This window comes from Camellia sinensis, chromosome 7, assembly GCF_055761805.1.
Source record: "Camellia sinensis isolate YWXY chromosome 7, ASM5576180v1, whole genome shotgun sequence".
In the NCBI taxonomy this organism is placed as follows: Eukaryota; Viridiplantae; Streptophyta; class Magnoliopsida; order Ericales; family Theaceae; genus Camellia; species Camellia sinensis.
In genome coordinates, this window is record NC_138967.1 from 49,100,249 (window position 1) to 49,117,328 (window position 17,080).

At 35.1% G+C, this 17,080-nt stretch overlaps 1 long non-coding RNA gene across 6 annotated transcripts; it reads left to right on the forward strand.

Moving 5' to 3' along the window:
* Nucleotides 1–322: 322 nt before the first annotated feature.
* Nucleotides 323–15,896, forward strand: LOC145795084 (uncharacterized). 6 transcript variants are annotated; one of them, XR_014335294.1, is made up of 9 exons: nt 323–477; nt 12,593–12,743; nt 13,529–13,756; nt 13,835–13,949; nt 14,024–14,148; nt 14,220–14,298; nt 14,673–14,804; nt 15,145–15,272; nt 15,354–15,894. It is a non-coding gene; the product is annotated as an uncharacterized LOC145795084 (long non-coding RNA). The 6 variants fall into 6 exon arrangements; XR_014335292.1 differs by having other exon boundaries at nt 15,150–15,272; nt 15,354–15,893; XR_014335295.1 differs by having other exon boundaries at nt 13,623–13,756; nt 14,673–15,272; nt 15,354–15,896.
* Nucleotides 15,897–17,080: the final 1,184 nt, after the last annotated feature.

Here is a 17,080-nt window from a genome sequence, read left to right on the forward strand (position 1 = left end):
TTGATATAAAACAACGAACCCAAAAAAAAAAAAAAAAAAAAAAAAAAAAAAAAAAAAAAAAACGGGGAAAAAACCAAACAAACAAGCATGCCCTTAACAGTTAAATCAAAGTGTATTGTGTAGTCTAATCTAAAGAAAATATCTATTCTGCAGATTCCTACAGCACTAGAACCCTATAAATTTATAGAAAAATGCTTGGGAGCACTAATTAGTGTTCCCACTAATTAGGTGAGAGTGAGTCTCGCTATTAATGATGTGATGCTTTGGTCTTGGAGTTGTATTTTTTTTTTTTTTACTTTTTTAATGCATTAGTGCTATTAGTGGTGATGTTTTTAGTGGGATGAATGATTGTTGAAATTTATAAGAACTGTGCAGTACGAGACGGTTGGGGGTTTTATAAGAACTGTGTTGTCAAGGCTCTGCAATTTGTGTTCTTGCTGATCAAATCTGCTCCTCATATATTGGGCTCTTCCATCGGTAAGTTATTATATTACTCTGATTTTTTGCCATTAATTTCCAATTACAGCCCAATTTCTTTGAATCTCAATCGCGATTTCTGTCTTCAGTTGCGATTTCTGATTTCTGTGATTTCTGTGTTTGTTTGTGATTTCCGATTTGTTTGTCTGCGATTTCTGTGTCCTCTCTTCCTTCATTGATATATTCTGGTCAGTTTAGAATTTCAGGAGACAATTGATACAATTTTCTTGATTTTAATTCTATCAAAGGAATATCAAAGGAATTTTTGCGAGTAAATTGTATCTAAGAAAAAAACATTTCACCAAATATAACATTGAAATTTTTTTACTTTACAACCCACCTTCAGCATCAATTTCTAATTTTTATTTTTATTTATTTATTTATTTATTTTTTACAGATCATGTACACGCCTATATTTTACAATATACTTTACAACCCAACTTCAGCATCAATTTCTAAAAACCCAGTACACCCTGCTCAATGTAAAATACCAAAATTGACTAAACCATCCAATGTTCATTTCCATGGCCCCGTTTGGTAGAGCTATGGAAAAGTGATTATAGATTATAATTTAACAGATTATGACTTATAGCTGTAAACATAAGCTATTAACCTGTTTGCTGCAGCTGTGGATTATGAATTTAAGCAGTAGAGTAGTGTTTGGTTAATAAGTTGTAAAATAACTTTTTGTATAATTGTCCTTTCTACCCTTATATGATATAAAAATAATTATTTTGTCATTTTTTATAGTTTTAATTTAAAAAAATATATTTCATTAATAAAAGTTAATATAAGTAGTATTAATTAGTATCAATTAATATAAAAATTGATACATTTGCTAAAAATGTAATGGAAGTATTATTGTCACAATTATTTTTCATTATAAATTAATTAGTATCAATTAATTGCTTAATTAGTATCAATTAATACTAAAATTATTAATTAGTATAAATTAATATTAATATTTAATTTTTATTAGCATCAATTAATATTAATAATCAACAATTGTTATTAATTGGTATCAATTAATAATTAATTTATTACAAAAGTATACAATATTAATTCCTTAATAATGAATACCAATTAATATTGATTTTTTTCTTTTTCTTCAGAAATATACAATTTTTTATTTTTTAATTAATATAAAAATATACAATATGAATTTATTAATAATTAATAACAATTAATATTTATTTTTCAATTTTGAAATTGGGCTGAGAATTATCTAATTAATTCTACAGTTATGCTAATAGGTCTTCAAGCTGTAATATGGCTAGCTTTAAGGCTTCTTGTCTTACAATTATCTATCTATTTATTTGAGAAATTTTTAAACTGTAATTTTCTAAGGATCTGCCAGATGCTAATGATAAAAGAAATTGATATCTTAATTTTTTATCTTCTAATTCTTGTATAAGCTCAGTACTGGTTCTGATTTTAATCCTAAGTTCTTCATCTAAAGGCATACAATTTTGATTTTTTAAATTCTTTTATGAACAATATTTCCTTAATATTTTTACCCGAGTTGCTCTCCTTTTATTCTAAAATTCTTTTTCTTTGGCAAAAACTATTTTTAGGCAATTTTTGTTTTCATTACATGTACTCCCACCTTGAAGCTAAGTCTCGTTCAACATAGTATATTTTTATTTTTCATTTTTTACTTTTCCCTTTCTGCCTACAATTTGCCCTCCAATGCCTAATCACAGCTCACACGGGCTCTTCAGCTAAGGTCACTCAATAATAAAATGGAAAACATCAGATGCTACGAAGGTGCAAAACATGTAATATTAATGAGCAAACAAGCATTCCATAAACTTAATTTTTCTAAAAAGAAAATAAATTTTTAGAATAGAAGAGTTATCCTTTTGAAATATTTAAAGAAAAAGAGAAACTACTCATGTGACAACCTAGATTTTTAATTATTCTGTAGAATTTATACTAATATTATTTAATATCAGTTCGGAAAATATATAATTTATTATATATTATTATGTGTAATTTTGTAAAATAATATAATTATTAAAAATTTAGGGGTCAAAATATAAATAATAATAATATAGATAATATAAATAATAATAATAATGGATGTGGTAGTAAAATCAATAATTTATTTTCTGTTGGTATACGATAACGTATAATTTAATTAAGAATTAATTTACTTATATAATTATATTAAAATATTGGGTCAAAAGGTAATTATCTTAAATATTTATTTAGGATAAGATTGAATCTATATATATTTAGGACGAATCTGGAGGGAGAGAGATGCTCGGCCACGTGTTGGCCAAGGAGTGGCGTCACCTCCCTATAAATAGGGAGAGTGATCAATCTGGAAGAGGGAAAGAAAAGAAAAGGAAAGAAAGAAGGAAAGAAAGGAAAGGAAAAAATAGTGGAAGCTGAAAGAGTCTTTGATAGTAGAAAGAAAGAGTAAGGTATTAAAGATAAGGTAAGTTATATTATACTTTGAGTCACCAAAATATATTTTACGTATATTTTGACTTACCAAAATCTGTTTTGCACAAGTTATGTTTTAATGAAAGTTATGTTTTATAAAGGTTTCAGTTACGTGGTTTATCTTCTGAACCCTATTTCCTTAAAAGGAAACCCATGAATATGTCTGTTTATATTTTATAGAATATTTGGCTATGACCTTATATAAAATTATGTTTTGTAAGTACCACCACGGGAGTCCCACGCCTTGGGGGATTTAAATAACCACTGGCCTCTGTTTGGTTACTTTGTGGCCCTCTGATCCATTGACTTCTGTTCTGTGCGGACCAAAGTGCTGTGCGGAGCTAAGTGCTACACTATTGTGGGAGCCACCTCTAGAATCCGTACGAACCACCTCTTGAATTCGTACCTTTGTTCTGTGCGGACCAAAGTGCTGTGCAGAACTAAGTGCTACACTATTGTGGGAGCCACCTCTAGAATCCGTACGAACCACCTCTTGAATCCGTACCTCTGTTCTGTGCGGACCAAAGTGCTGTGCGGAACTAAGTGCTACACTATTGTGGGAGCCACCCCTAGAATCCGTACGAGCCACCTCTTGAATCCGTACCTCTGTTCTGACTGTCACTTCTGTGACCTCTGTTCTGTACCGTGGTTATGGTTATCTGTTTATATAATATATGTATTTCAGTTTCTGCTACTTAAATGATTTCTGCTACTCAAATGATTTGTTTATGTAAATATTTTGGCTACGTAACTATCCATGGTTATTTCGTGTCCCTTATACTCTTGGTATAATATTTCTCACTCTGCCATGTGCTTATAGTTTTTTACCAATTTTCAGGAAACATGCAATTTAGAAATAGCTTCTGGAAAGTCTTAGACGCGGGGCTGCGGAATAGATACACACAACACTTTTATGATATTATTTATATGTAAATATCGGCCTTTTTGGTCAATATATTTTGTAATAAAAATAGAAACTCCAATGATTATTTTGATACCCTTACTCAAATATTTCTTCCGCTTGCGTTTATTAATTTGTTTATGAATTGGCCGTACGTAACTTCAGTTACTGGCCATCACGATGCTTAATCCTTGAGTACGGGGAGCGGGTCGTGACAACTCACACTTCATATTAATAAGAAATATACTTACAAAGATTATATTACAGATTCTGAAATTCTGAAAAACTTAATACACTTAGAGGTTTTTGAGATGGGTTGGAAATTTTACAACGCAGAGTGAATGGGTATTTTTCATTCTGCCTCTTTCCTTGGCAAGCATGCCAATTTATACAACACTCAAAGAAGAAAAAACAAAACTCAAAAGGTTATGCCCAACATTTCACGTCTAAAACTTTCCTAAGGGTCAAAACCTATGCTAGCCTAGACTTAGGCTTTTTGAAAATTTAGTAAAAACAAGGCTATACATGTATACAATTATATGCCTCTTTTTGCGATGGTTTTTCATATAAAAACAAATAGAGGGTTTGGATAATGATGCCGGGTACTGCTTTGAGCCCCATCGCACATCATTCAATCCTCTATTTTTGATAAAATTTTGACACTATAATTTATTATACGACACGTGTAAAGATTTTCACAGCTTTTCTTTAATGGAGCAAGGTGGGAGTCATCTGCTCTATTAAAGTAGTGAGTGAAGGAAAATCTTTATTACCGACAGACTCAAATAATTACAGATACAAATATTTACAGAATCTTTTGTCTTTACTTGGTGTGCATTTTTCCGATAATTGAAGAGAAGCTTTATTTTCTACTGATTTTGTCTTCTTCTGCTGGAGTATCAATTATTGATGGCGACGCTTGGATGCTGAATCTTCAAAGCGGATTCTTCGTGGAATATTTACAAAATTGAAGAGTCTAAAGTCAGGAACTGCTGCTAATATTTTTAAAATATTATATGAGTCTTGCAGTGGACACCCTGTTTTTTTTTTCATTTCACCCATACATTCTGTCTGAGAGATCGTCTAGGTCTGCTGTTGAGTGTTGGTCGTAAAAATCATCCCCATCTCCCATGGGTGGTTCATCATACCATTCTTGGTCATTTTCTCCCATTACTGGTGACTCATGAGAGACGTTACGCTGGTAATTGGGATACTGACTTTCATCGAAGAATGTCTCTTTGCTGAAGGGATATCCTAGGATAGCTAAGTTACAAAATATCTTCTGATTTTTATCTTCGCAGACTAGGTGTCCAGAGTTACCATTATATGCTAATAGAGAATTGTTGGCAAATTTCCTCCATTTATTGAGCTGGTCTCTGAGTGGAAATCTTCTGCATGGCTAGGGTCTCCTATTGAGAAGTCCTGGATATCCTGGGAATGTAGAGGTTCCTCTGAGGTACATTTTATGTTTAGCTGGATTGCACCATATTCCCTTCCACTCTGGTAGTCTACTATCTATCAATGCTTCTACATACGGATGATGTTCCTCCATTACGCGCAGTACTGCATGAGCAAGTTTATTTCCGAAGCTATCTGTCTGGTCTGGATCTGTGAAAATTATTTTAGAGACAAAGCCGTAGTCTAACAGTTTTGCGGCTGTTAGATAACGCGTTTCGCCCTTAATCTCTATCTCCAATGGCTCGAATGTAGCTAGATTTATCTGGCAAAGGCAAATGCTGAAGTCTAAGTTACACTGACATCTACCAAAAATGTTCTAACCTCTTATTGCATTTTTCTTCTTCTAAGCAGGGCTGCTCTTCATCTTCATAGGTATAGGTCCATTGGTAGGCTAAGCCAGGGCAGTCAATTCTTGCTATGGAGAGGTCCTGAGGGAACTGCTGTATGGTGACTAGCTCATTATTTCTGCTTTCTTCGGCTAGGGTGTATATGTGGGGTTTGAGGTCTTCTATTTCTTGGCTTTTCTCACAAAAAGATTGAATGATAGAATGTTTGAAGAAATACATTCTAGCACTCAATTGGTCAAATTCCTCACTGGTGAGTTGTCTGACTTCTGGGTTAGGAAAGTGGGTTGTTGTTTTTCCTGGAGCTAATTTTTTAAGCTGGTTGGTTAGGGTTCGAATAGTGGCTCTCAATTGTTTTTCTTCGTCTCGGAGCTAGTCTAGCTCTTCATTGATCCTTTTGCCTTTATCCATAATTTTCTTGAAATTTCTGGTAAGGCCTTCATAATGTCTGCACATCTGGAGAGGGTTTTGAGAATCTATCTGAGGGTTAGAGCTGCTACTTCCTGTACTACTGCTTCCAATTATCTGGCTAATTGGAACTCCACTAGTAGCAAGAATGGTGGACCACATCTTGCTCAATGTGTCCAGGTAATCTTTAGCTATCTGATTGATAAAGTAACTGGTTCCTATTTGTCTTCGAGCATAGGTACTGGCTGACTCAAAATCATAAAATCTTTTATACTGGGGTATGGGAAAATTTTTAACTAAGGGTTCAACTTCTATCCAGTCATGGTAAATACCAGGCTTGGTTCCTTTAGCTACTACATAGAAAGAAGCTTTTAGACAAAGGTTTATTTTGGATTTTAAAAAAAATATATGCTAAGAGAGTTTAGGGCTGACAGTCGTTAAGCTGGGTGGTTTTGACTGTTCCAAAGGTTATCTAGAAGACACTGTTGTACTGGGTCTAACTCAATTCTTGTTAAAGGTCTGAACTTGTTTCTGCCTTCATGAATGGGAAGAGAAAATCCCCCAAAGTTCATGGTTTTGCTGTTCTCCATTATCTGCACAAAAATTAAACTGGTTATTTTCTTTTTCTACATAAAATTTTCTACTTAACCAATCTGTTAACTTATTATCACTTCCTTTTGTGTTCAAATTCTACTTTATATCCTTGTCCTACTATACAGTCTACAAATTTTGCCCATCTTCTAGTACTTAATTTACGCTCGTTAAGTTTATTATGAAATCTAACTATAGCTTCATAATCTGTCCTAATTGTAAAAGGTTTGTGCAAAAATAATCTAAATTTATTTATTGCATATACTACTAATATTTCAAAATTTAGGCTGGTCATGGTCGTGTCTTTTTCTTTAAATTTTCTAGAACTGTATCTACAAATGAATTCTTTATTTTTACTATCATACTTACTAGGTTTAGCTAATAATATTGTTCCCCATCCTAATTGACTTGCGTCTGTTTCTACGACTATATATTCTGATTCTAAAGGAAGTTGTAGGTCTGGTAAATTTTTACAAATATCTTTGATTTTTCTAACTAGAGCTATATCTTGTTGATTGAAATATTTTTGTCCTGTGGGTGTGGTCTTACTATATAGTGGTCATATTATTTTACTAAGGTTAGGAATATGCATTCGCGCATAATTTAAAATTCCTAAAAATGATTGAAGTTGTTTTGTATCTTCTAATTTATCTGGATAGTCTAAAATTTTCTTTACTATGTGAGGTTGTAACCTAATCTTTCCATCTCCGAACTCCATTCCTAGAAATTCTATATGAGGCTTATTTAATACCATCTTTTTCTTGCTAATTATTATTCCACTATTTATGAATTCTTCTAATGCTATATATAAATGATCTATATGACTATTTTTATCTGGGCTGAACACTAATATGTCATCTATGTATACCAGTATAAAACTATATTTATTAAATATGCTATCTATCTTACGCTGAAATATGAAAGGTGCATTTTTTAATTCAAAAGGCATAACTAGCCATTCGTAATGTCCTTGTGGGCAACAAAAGGCTGTCCAAAGTATGCTTTCCTTTTCTATTTTTATCTGTCAAAATCCTGACGTACAATCAAATTTGCTAAATATTTTTGCTGTCTGTGTTCTATTTATGAGCTGGTCTTTATCTGATATATTATATTTATCGTCTTCTGTATTATCATTTAATCTTTTATAATTTATGACCATTCTAGCTTTTCCTCTTTTTATCTCTGCATGATTTCTAACCATAAATGCGGCGCTCCTATGCGGGCTATTACTGGGTCTAATTACTCCTAAATCTAGTAACTCTTTAATCTGTGTTCTGAATTCTTCTATATCTGCTGGCGTATGATCTATTTGTGTTGAGGTAATCCTATAATCTTTATTTTTTTATATCTAAACTGGTTAAAATTTTATTTCTTTCCCAATATTTCATGGGCTATTCTCCTAAAATTTCTGTTGTTTCAGCTAATCTTATTATTTCATCTAAATCATTTTCTGTTCTTCTGTATACTGATTTTTTCTTTAATTTTCCAATTTTTGCAAAAATTAATTTTAGGTTAGCTGTTTCTTGGAAATCTTCTGGGTTCCAATAGTCTCCCTTTTCTTTAAAATCAAATTCTTCTAAATTCTCTAGTTCATAATTGTCTATGTCTAAATTTTCTAAAGAAGTATTAGCTATCTCATTAGGTATATATTTTTGGGCTAGCTCTGGAAAAATATTTCTACTAGGAAATAAAAAATTAGCGGGAACTGAATCTACTCCTATGGTACCACCACGCTTCGCACGCAACTCTGATGAATGGGCTATTTAAGTAATATTAATATACAATTTTTTAATTTTTAACTAATATTAATTAATAATATTAATATTTGGGTATTGATGAGGGCATTTAAGTAATTTTAGCTCCCCAACACCAGCTGCGTGCTTAAGTAAAAAATTTAAGTACTCCCTGGCCAGCTTTTGAGATAAGTTGAGAAATAACTTGATTTAAGGTATAAGCTGGTTAACTTAAGCCGCACCAAACTTAATATTTTAGCTTAAATTAAGCTAAAAGCTGAAATAAGTAGCTTATAAGCTCTACCAAACATGCCTCATGTTCTAAAGAGCATAGACTTTTGGGTGGATGTTAAAATCAGTTTCAACCCAAATAGTTTGGTCATTACAATATGAAGAATTTTATTAGAGGTTAACAATTTGCAGTTGTTCCTTAAAAATTTTGTGCTTCATGCCTGATGTTCCAAGTGCTTCTTAATAACACTGATTACAAAATGATATTTATATCTTCTTATATAAACTGAAGTAAGCAGTAGAAAAACTTATTTCCTTTCTTTAAACTGTATGGATTCAGTTCTTCTCTTTCTAATTCGTTCATTTAGATTATCATATGATTTATGTTTTCAATACAAGCTTTAAAAATCTTAGTTTAATTCATTTAATTTATCATATTATTCATTTATTTATGCCACCAATGATTGTTCGACGGTGGATTGTGCATACTAGGTCCCTAAAGAACAACAATACTATAACTAAAATACCTCATCTGCCAATATTTTCAAAAACTTCTGCTTCTTCTTACTAAACTACCACTTGATGAGTCTCAAGCTTTAGATAAGAATATCTGTTCCGTTCAATGTACAAATGCACACATATATTTACTGCTACCAATTCTTGGCCATCATTAATTATATGTACAATTATCTTGCACTACGACTATAACTGAAGTTAGGCTTATCAAAACTGTTAAAATTTACCTACACCTACCACCACCTACTACCACACCTACTACACCTACCACCAATTTACCCTCACCTACTCCTCACCTACTACCCAAATCCTCTTCTATATAATAGGAATCCTTGTAATATCAATATCACAACACAACAAGCATACATTAATCAAAAATACAATTCTCTATTTCTTTTATACATCTATTTTAACATGGTATCAGAGCAAGGTTAACAACCTAGTCATTCTGCTTCACCGGCGGGCGGCAGTCTCGCCTTGACCGCCCGCCGGACCTCTACACATACCTTGATCACTCTGCATGTGCTTCCTCCCCAGCTGCTGTCCAAACATAAACACAAACACAGACATCTTGTTTACCTACCTCTATTCCGGTTGGTGTTGATTATTTACAGAGTGAAGTTGTTGGTTTCGGGTGTTTTTCAAGTGCACCATTTTGTTTCGGCCATTGGTTGCGGTCTCTGGCTGTTGTGTTCTTTGTATACCCGTGAAAGTCGTGTCTACTCCGGCCATGAAAGGTTGTGTCTATTCCGGCTATACTGGACTGGCTTCTAACGGGGTCATGTCGGAGGCCTCCGAGTGCATATATCGCGACCACGGGAAGGAAGTCGCAGCCGCCGAGGGCCTCGAGCATGCTGGACTTGCCGCTGCTCTGGCTGCCGATCACCGCCACCTGAGGCAACTCAATCTTCGGAAGCTCGCTGCCACCGCTGATGGGAGAGTCATATCCTGGAACAGGGAGAGTCATATCCTTTTCTGGGGTGATGAATTCACAGTCCATGATGGTCCCCACAAAAACAAACATTATATATATATAAATAAGCACCAGGCACCCTCCTTCATTTTATTATTCTTCTTAGAACACCATGTGACCCACGATTCTTTTCCTTACTCTTGTTCCACACTTTCTCTTATTTTACTATATCTCTCACTTTCCAGCCCACCATTTTGATTCCCACTTTCCTTTTCTTTTTTTATTTTATTTTTTGTAATCATTTTCAACTCTTATCCCCACTCATCCACACCCCCCTTTCCTTTTCTTTATCTTATTTTATTTTTCGTCATAAAAATAAAAAAAAAACACAAAAAAAAAAAAAAAACCTGCCGACCTCACCCGGAAGCACATGTTTTCCACTGGCAGTGTCCCCCTTTTGCGCAAAAAAAAAAAAAAAAAAAAAAAAAAAAAAAAAAAAAAAACCTGCCGACCTCACCCGGAAGCACATGTTTTCCACTGGCAGTGTCCCCCTTTTGCACTCCACTTTCTTTCTTTTATTTTATTTATTTATTTATTTTTTTCATTCAAAAAAAAAAAAAAAAACAAAAAACAAAAAACAAAAAAACAAACAAACAGAGGAAGAAGACGAACTGCACACCAACTTATTTTATTCATGTCGGGACTCACCCCGATCACCATTTTACACCCAAAAAAAAAAAAAAAAAAAAAAACAACAACAACACAACAAAAAACAAAACCAAACCAACACAAATCGGCACAGTGGGATTTTTTCTTCTCTACTCTGCCGCCGGTCTCTTCTTCTTGCCTCCGTCCTGGGCGGCCCTTGACGGTGTTGTCTCCGTATTTCCCACTCCACTGGGCACGATCACTCCACCCTGCTCCTCCACTGCAGCATATGGCGGACCTCCAAATCGGAACATCACGGTGGCCTTCCGCTTCAGCTCCTTGTTTTCCGCCTTTAGCACACTTATCTCTGCTCGCGCATCCTTATACATGCGTTGGAGCAGAGCCAGTTGGGCGTTTAGCTGCTGCACCTCATTTGTCCTGCTCTGCAGCCGGTGCGACAAGTTTGTGACCGCAGTCATGGTTTCCACACATGACTTCAGAGTATACTGATTCGCCTCAATATCAGTTTGCACCGCCATTTTTTGCTCCACCGACCGCATCGGAAAGTTCAACGGAGCAAACACAGAGGTGTTTGGTTGAGGTTCACTGGCCACCGCACCAGTTATTTCTCTTGTGGACTCATTCAGTTCTGGAAAGAGCGTAAGCAGCCCACGGGAAGAGGAGGCCATGTTCTGGTTAGCTGGACGGGACGAAGAGGCCATGTTATGGGTTGCTGAGTGTTTCAGAGAAGGGTTGGTTACAGAGTGTTTACAGAGTGTTTCAGACTGCAAAGGTTCAGAGGTTTCAGACTGGTTTGTTATGCTTCCCAGCCTCAGCCTCCGCTTCGATTTATAAAGACCCTGACGAAGCGGCAGACACGCGCATCATGCGCCGCTCGACGCTTGCCGACAGCCGACACAACGGGCGCGCAAGCCAAGGCGCTTACGTGCCTCGCCATCATGTCCGGCACGCCTTTTGATGAATTGGGCACGCCTTTTGATGGCACGCCTTTTGACAAAATTGGGCACACCTTTTGAGGGTGCAACTTTTACAACGGTCCGACATGACCTCATAAACTGTCCCGCCATAGATTCCGGTTAGTTTCTACAAGGGTCCGACAAGACTCTATAAACTGTCCCGACATTGATTCCGGTTAGTTTCTACAAGGGTCCGACAAGACTCTGTAAACTGTCCCGACATTGATTCCGGTTAGTTTCTACATGGGTCCGACAAGACTCTGTAAACTGTCCCGACATTGATTCCGGTTAGTTTCTACAAGGGTCCAGCAAGACTCCGTAAACTGTCACAACAACTGTCACAACATTGTCTGCTACAACGGTCCGACATGACCCCATAAACTGTCTTCTACAACGGTCCGACATGACCCCATAAACTGTCTTCTACATCGGTCTGACACCACCATACAGTGTCCTCTACAACGTTATGACACCCCCATACAGTGTCCTCTACAAAGTTATGACACCCCCATACAGTGTCCTCTACAACGTTATGACACCACCATCCAGTGTCTTCACCAATGGTCTGACACGACCATACAGTGTCTCCTATCCTCTTTTTTCTTTATGTATTTTTTTTATTTTGTTCCTCTCTCCAAACTCAAGTTGGTTAGTTCCTATCCTCCTTGAGTTTGCGGGGGGCTGTTAAAATTTACCTACACCTACCACCACCTACTACCACACCTACTACACCTACCACCAATTTACCCTCACCTACTCCTCACCTACTACCCAAATCCTCTTCTATATAATAGGAATCCTTGTAATATCAATATCACAACACAACAAGCATACATTAATCAAAAATACAATTCTCTATTTCTTTTATACATCTATTTTAACAAAAACCAATTGATTGTAATCACATTTCTATTTTGTTTCACCAATGTGTTTTGTTGTTATAGTCTTGCAAAGAACTATGGGTAACAAGTTCAGATCAATTAAAGAGATAGACACATCAACAAACCGATGGACAACTAAAGTCGTGGTTATTGAAAAGGGCTTTTGAAGAACAGGAATGACAAGTAACAAAGATTGATGCTGGTTGATGCTGAGGTATGATTCAACCTCATGTATATCATATTGCCAATATTAATTGATCCACAAAATATACTTTAGCAAAATTGCATACTTATATATTTTACACACATTTACTCCCAAAAGAAAAAAAAAAAAAAAAAAACCAAGACAAGAAACAAAACGTCAATTAATCATAATACCCTCTTTGAAAGTCACATTTAGTTTTTTTATTTCCCTCTTTTATTTCATGTTGATCTATGCTTTTGTTCAATTCTACGAATTTGAATGATGGGTTAAAGTTAATTCGATCTTTGTTCAATTAAGAGTTTCTTTAATTTTTCTTTTGGCAGCAAAAACTGATAAAAAAAAAATATTAAATTACCATTTTGGCTAGTCTGCATTTGAATTGAGTTTTTTGTTTTTGGGTCAATTGATATTACATATATCAAGATAATTACATTAAATTAGATAATCATATAAACTCCAACAAGGCTAATACGAACAATCATTATTAGGAAGATTAAACTGGACAATGAAAGTCCAAATTAGATCGTAATAGGAAATAAATGAACAACTAAATAAAGACTCTCAAATAATAGGGAGTAAATAATCAATCTTTGCCAATGGCAAGAATTGACTCTCTAATCTCTCAGTTGAGAGTGTACGAAGTAGCCAACTGACTCCATTGAATTTGAGTCCCTATTGTACATCTTAACCTTTAGAATGAGCATGTTTCATGAATTTGAGTCCCTATTCTTTTGCGTAGCCCTTATGATTAATTGCAATCTATTCTCTTAAAATATGTAATGCCCATACTACAGGGGACAAAAATACAAGCATCAATTTTTGGTGACGACATTTAAATTTTGGAGAACACTTTGCAACTGTTCAGTGCCTATTCAATTTCAAATGCAGTTGTAAAGTCCATTCCAGTTGAACATCGTCTTGTCATCAGCGAATATTAGTGAACCATATCTGGGCGAACATGCATTGAAGAAATAAGTGCTGGACTGATCTTCAACACTGTGATCAGCCGCCACAAGACATAAGTAAGATTTGTCCATCTACTTAATACAAAATGTGACAAACATGTATACCAATTCATTCTGTACTGTTATTACTTGCAGATGTGTTATTTGTGGTCCTACAAGTTGCACCAACTCGCAAAATCAAGGGTAAAAGTGTCCGCGATAATGATCGCACTGAGTCTTTCTTGCAAGAGGCTGTTATCATAGATAAAGAGTAAGCCCCAAACCAACTCATTCACAAATCATTACAGTATTCTATTCAAACTCTCTAACAAATCTTACTTGCAGCATGAAACCTATAATATTGACATTGTGGGAGCAATTCGGGCCAAACGAGGGAACTGCAATTTCCAACATGCCAAGTCAATTTCCAATTGTGATTGGAATGCGATTAAAAGGAACAAACTATGATGGTAATTTAATGGACTATCACTTTAACCATCCTATTAATCATATTGACGTGAAAAAATAACGTATTGAACAGAACTGGCGCTCAGCACAAAATCTGGAAGCACCTTCATTCTCAATCCTCCACTCCCAGAGGGCCAAGCATTGTTGAATTAGTAAAGTTTCTTAACTAAAGCCAAGTTTGGCAAGTCCATAAAAAGCTAAAAAGTCAAAAAATTACTTAAAAAGTTAAAAAGTTAACACTATTCACTAAAAGTAAAAAATTACGGCTGCACAATTCCCAATCTTAATTTTTCCCTAGACATTAATTTATACAATTTTTTAATACACATTTTTCTATAAAAAGTCAAAAAGTTAACCCAAACATCCATATTTTTTTTTCTCAATTTTTTAGTCCAAAAAGACAAAAAGTGTACTTATTTAGGACATCCCAAACAACCCCTAATAGTAATTGTAATAAATTAAAATTATAATATTAAATTTAACTACTGGTACTCACAATACTAATACTTATATTCAACATCTATAGGTGTGTGGCTCATGAAAAAGCAATTAAAGCAATTCCTTTGAACAAGATACATCAGGTAGGAAATGCACAAACTCCACCACCGACTGCCAACAAAATCATTGCAATTCCCAACTTCCAACATCTATTGAGCAGGTGAATTCTTATGTTTACTTGATCCATTTGGGATACTTTGCTTCTTCATTTTTTTTGTTTTCTGCACTCCTTGCTTCCTACATACTACCGGGTACATGCATCAGCCGCGGTACAAAATTTCAACTAGAAGTTTTGGTTCATGTGTTGTTCAAAATGCAATAAAGGTACTGACACCGAAGCAGGGACATATTCCACTGCAACTATTGTAAGGAGAAAGCCAAACCTGGACCAAAGTTAAATATTCGTTAGCCATTGAATTTTAAAATATCATGCAAACGGTAGACTCTTGACTACTTACAATATTCTAATTATTAAAGCAACCATTTTGACTTACAATTAGTATAGGTGTAAATTTGATGTGCAACTACGAGATTCAAGTGGTGATATAACTGCAACCATTTTTGGTGCACAAGCAGAAAAGCTTTTCTCAATAAATGTTAAAAAATGGATGGAAGGAGAACATCAACTGTAAGTCTTTTTCATTGTATTAATATACACTGCTCCAACTTCACCAAACTACTCTACTTACTTACAGCGTCGCTTTTGCAGGTTGGTCAGCTTTCGGTAGAAGCACTAGCAACTCTTTACACAGCTGATGAACAAATCATCTAGCTACGAGCTTACCAGTTTGACATTGCAAGTTCAATGTTAATTCAGTGCACAGACAGTGCTTAGTGACAATTGATCACTCTACTTCTGAAACAATGTTGCCACCACCTGCAAAAAAGGCCCGCAAGAAACTCTTCAAAAAAAAAGCAACATCTACTCCAGCTCAAGCCAGCTCAAAAGTTTTGGACTGTATTACCTAATTCCAACTCCTTCAACAATGTACACATCTGCAGCATAGTTTTTGTCAGATGGTGTCAAACCATTGCTTTGTAATAGTTTTGGGTCAATGGTGTCAAACCATTTGCATGTACATTTTGTAAAAATGTTTTCCAAGTTCACTTTCCTTTTTTCCTTTTTTTTTTTTTTTGGGTGCGGGCTTCAAATATGTAGTAACATCCTGCAGATCTTTTGTGTAAACTATGTTTTGGTGACATGCTTGTCACGTGTATAAAAAAAAAAACTACAGTTTCAATGCTGTGTATACAAACTATTATCTACAGTAATAGATGAATGTTGATTGTATAAGTCCTCTCTCTCTCTCTCTCTCTCTCTCTCTCTCTTAGATTGTTTGTTCATTAAAATCCAGTTTCAGAGTTGCACTTACACAAAAGACAGATGTGTGGCTACTGCCATACCCTCAACCAGTCAAACAACCAGCTGCAGATGGCGAATGACTCCCAACAAATTGATATCCTAACTATTTTTCTCTCTATTTTCTTTGATTTGTGTACACCTTCCTTTTTTGTGTTTCTTTTTTTCCCAACAATTTCTTCTACGTATTTCAATCCATGTACAATTACAATTTTTTCTGCCATTTTGCCTGCTAATACAGTGGCAAGCGTTGTGGTGCCGAATGGGATTCTCAACTTCTTCAACATCTACAACACACTGTTAATTATCAGCCTTCTTTTAACCTGGTTCCCTAATTCTCCACCAGCCATTGTTAGCCCCCTGAGGTATGCTTCCAGATATTTGAAGTTCCTTTGATGCATGAAACATTGCAATTTCATTGACCTAAGCATTGAAAAGAAATATGTCATCTTCTACTTCCTACACTATGAACATGGTCTAAAATTTACAGACCACTAACAGGACTCTCTGACTACCTTTGCTGTAGAATCAAATTGATCTGGTGGTAATATCCTCTTTCAGAAGTTACCTAATAAAAGTTATTCATTAGATGGTTGTTGTGGAACAAACTATAGGAAATGCTTCTGGAACAATTGGACTTCTTCATGCTGTTTGGATGATTTTGGTCAATGTCATTGAAGCATGCCTCCTGTAGACAACAAGATACGATACAGAGACTTGGGGATCTTTAAATGTTTTTGACCATACAATCTTTTGTAGCGTGCCGCACTCCTTCAAAAAGATAACGAGATGGAAGTAGCTCATTCAGTAGCTGCTACTGCTGGTGAAACTGAGGTAAGTTTCAGTTGCTGGAATTGCAATTTAAGTAGCTTGTAATCAGCTTCACTATTATATCATGGTCCATAGCATTTTCTTTTCAGTCATTGTCTCATGTAAGACTGATCTAACGAGCTGAATCTGATTGTCCTGTATAGATCAAGTTCATTCCAAGGTGTTGCACCCCATTTAATGGTTCCCAACTATGAGGTCTGTCAAAAGGATACTGTGGCCTGTAGAAGTAATCTGCTATACAACAT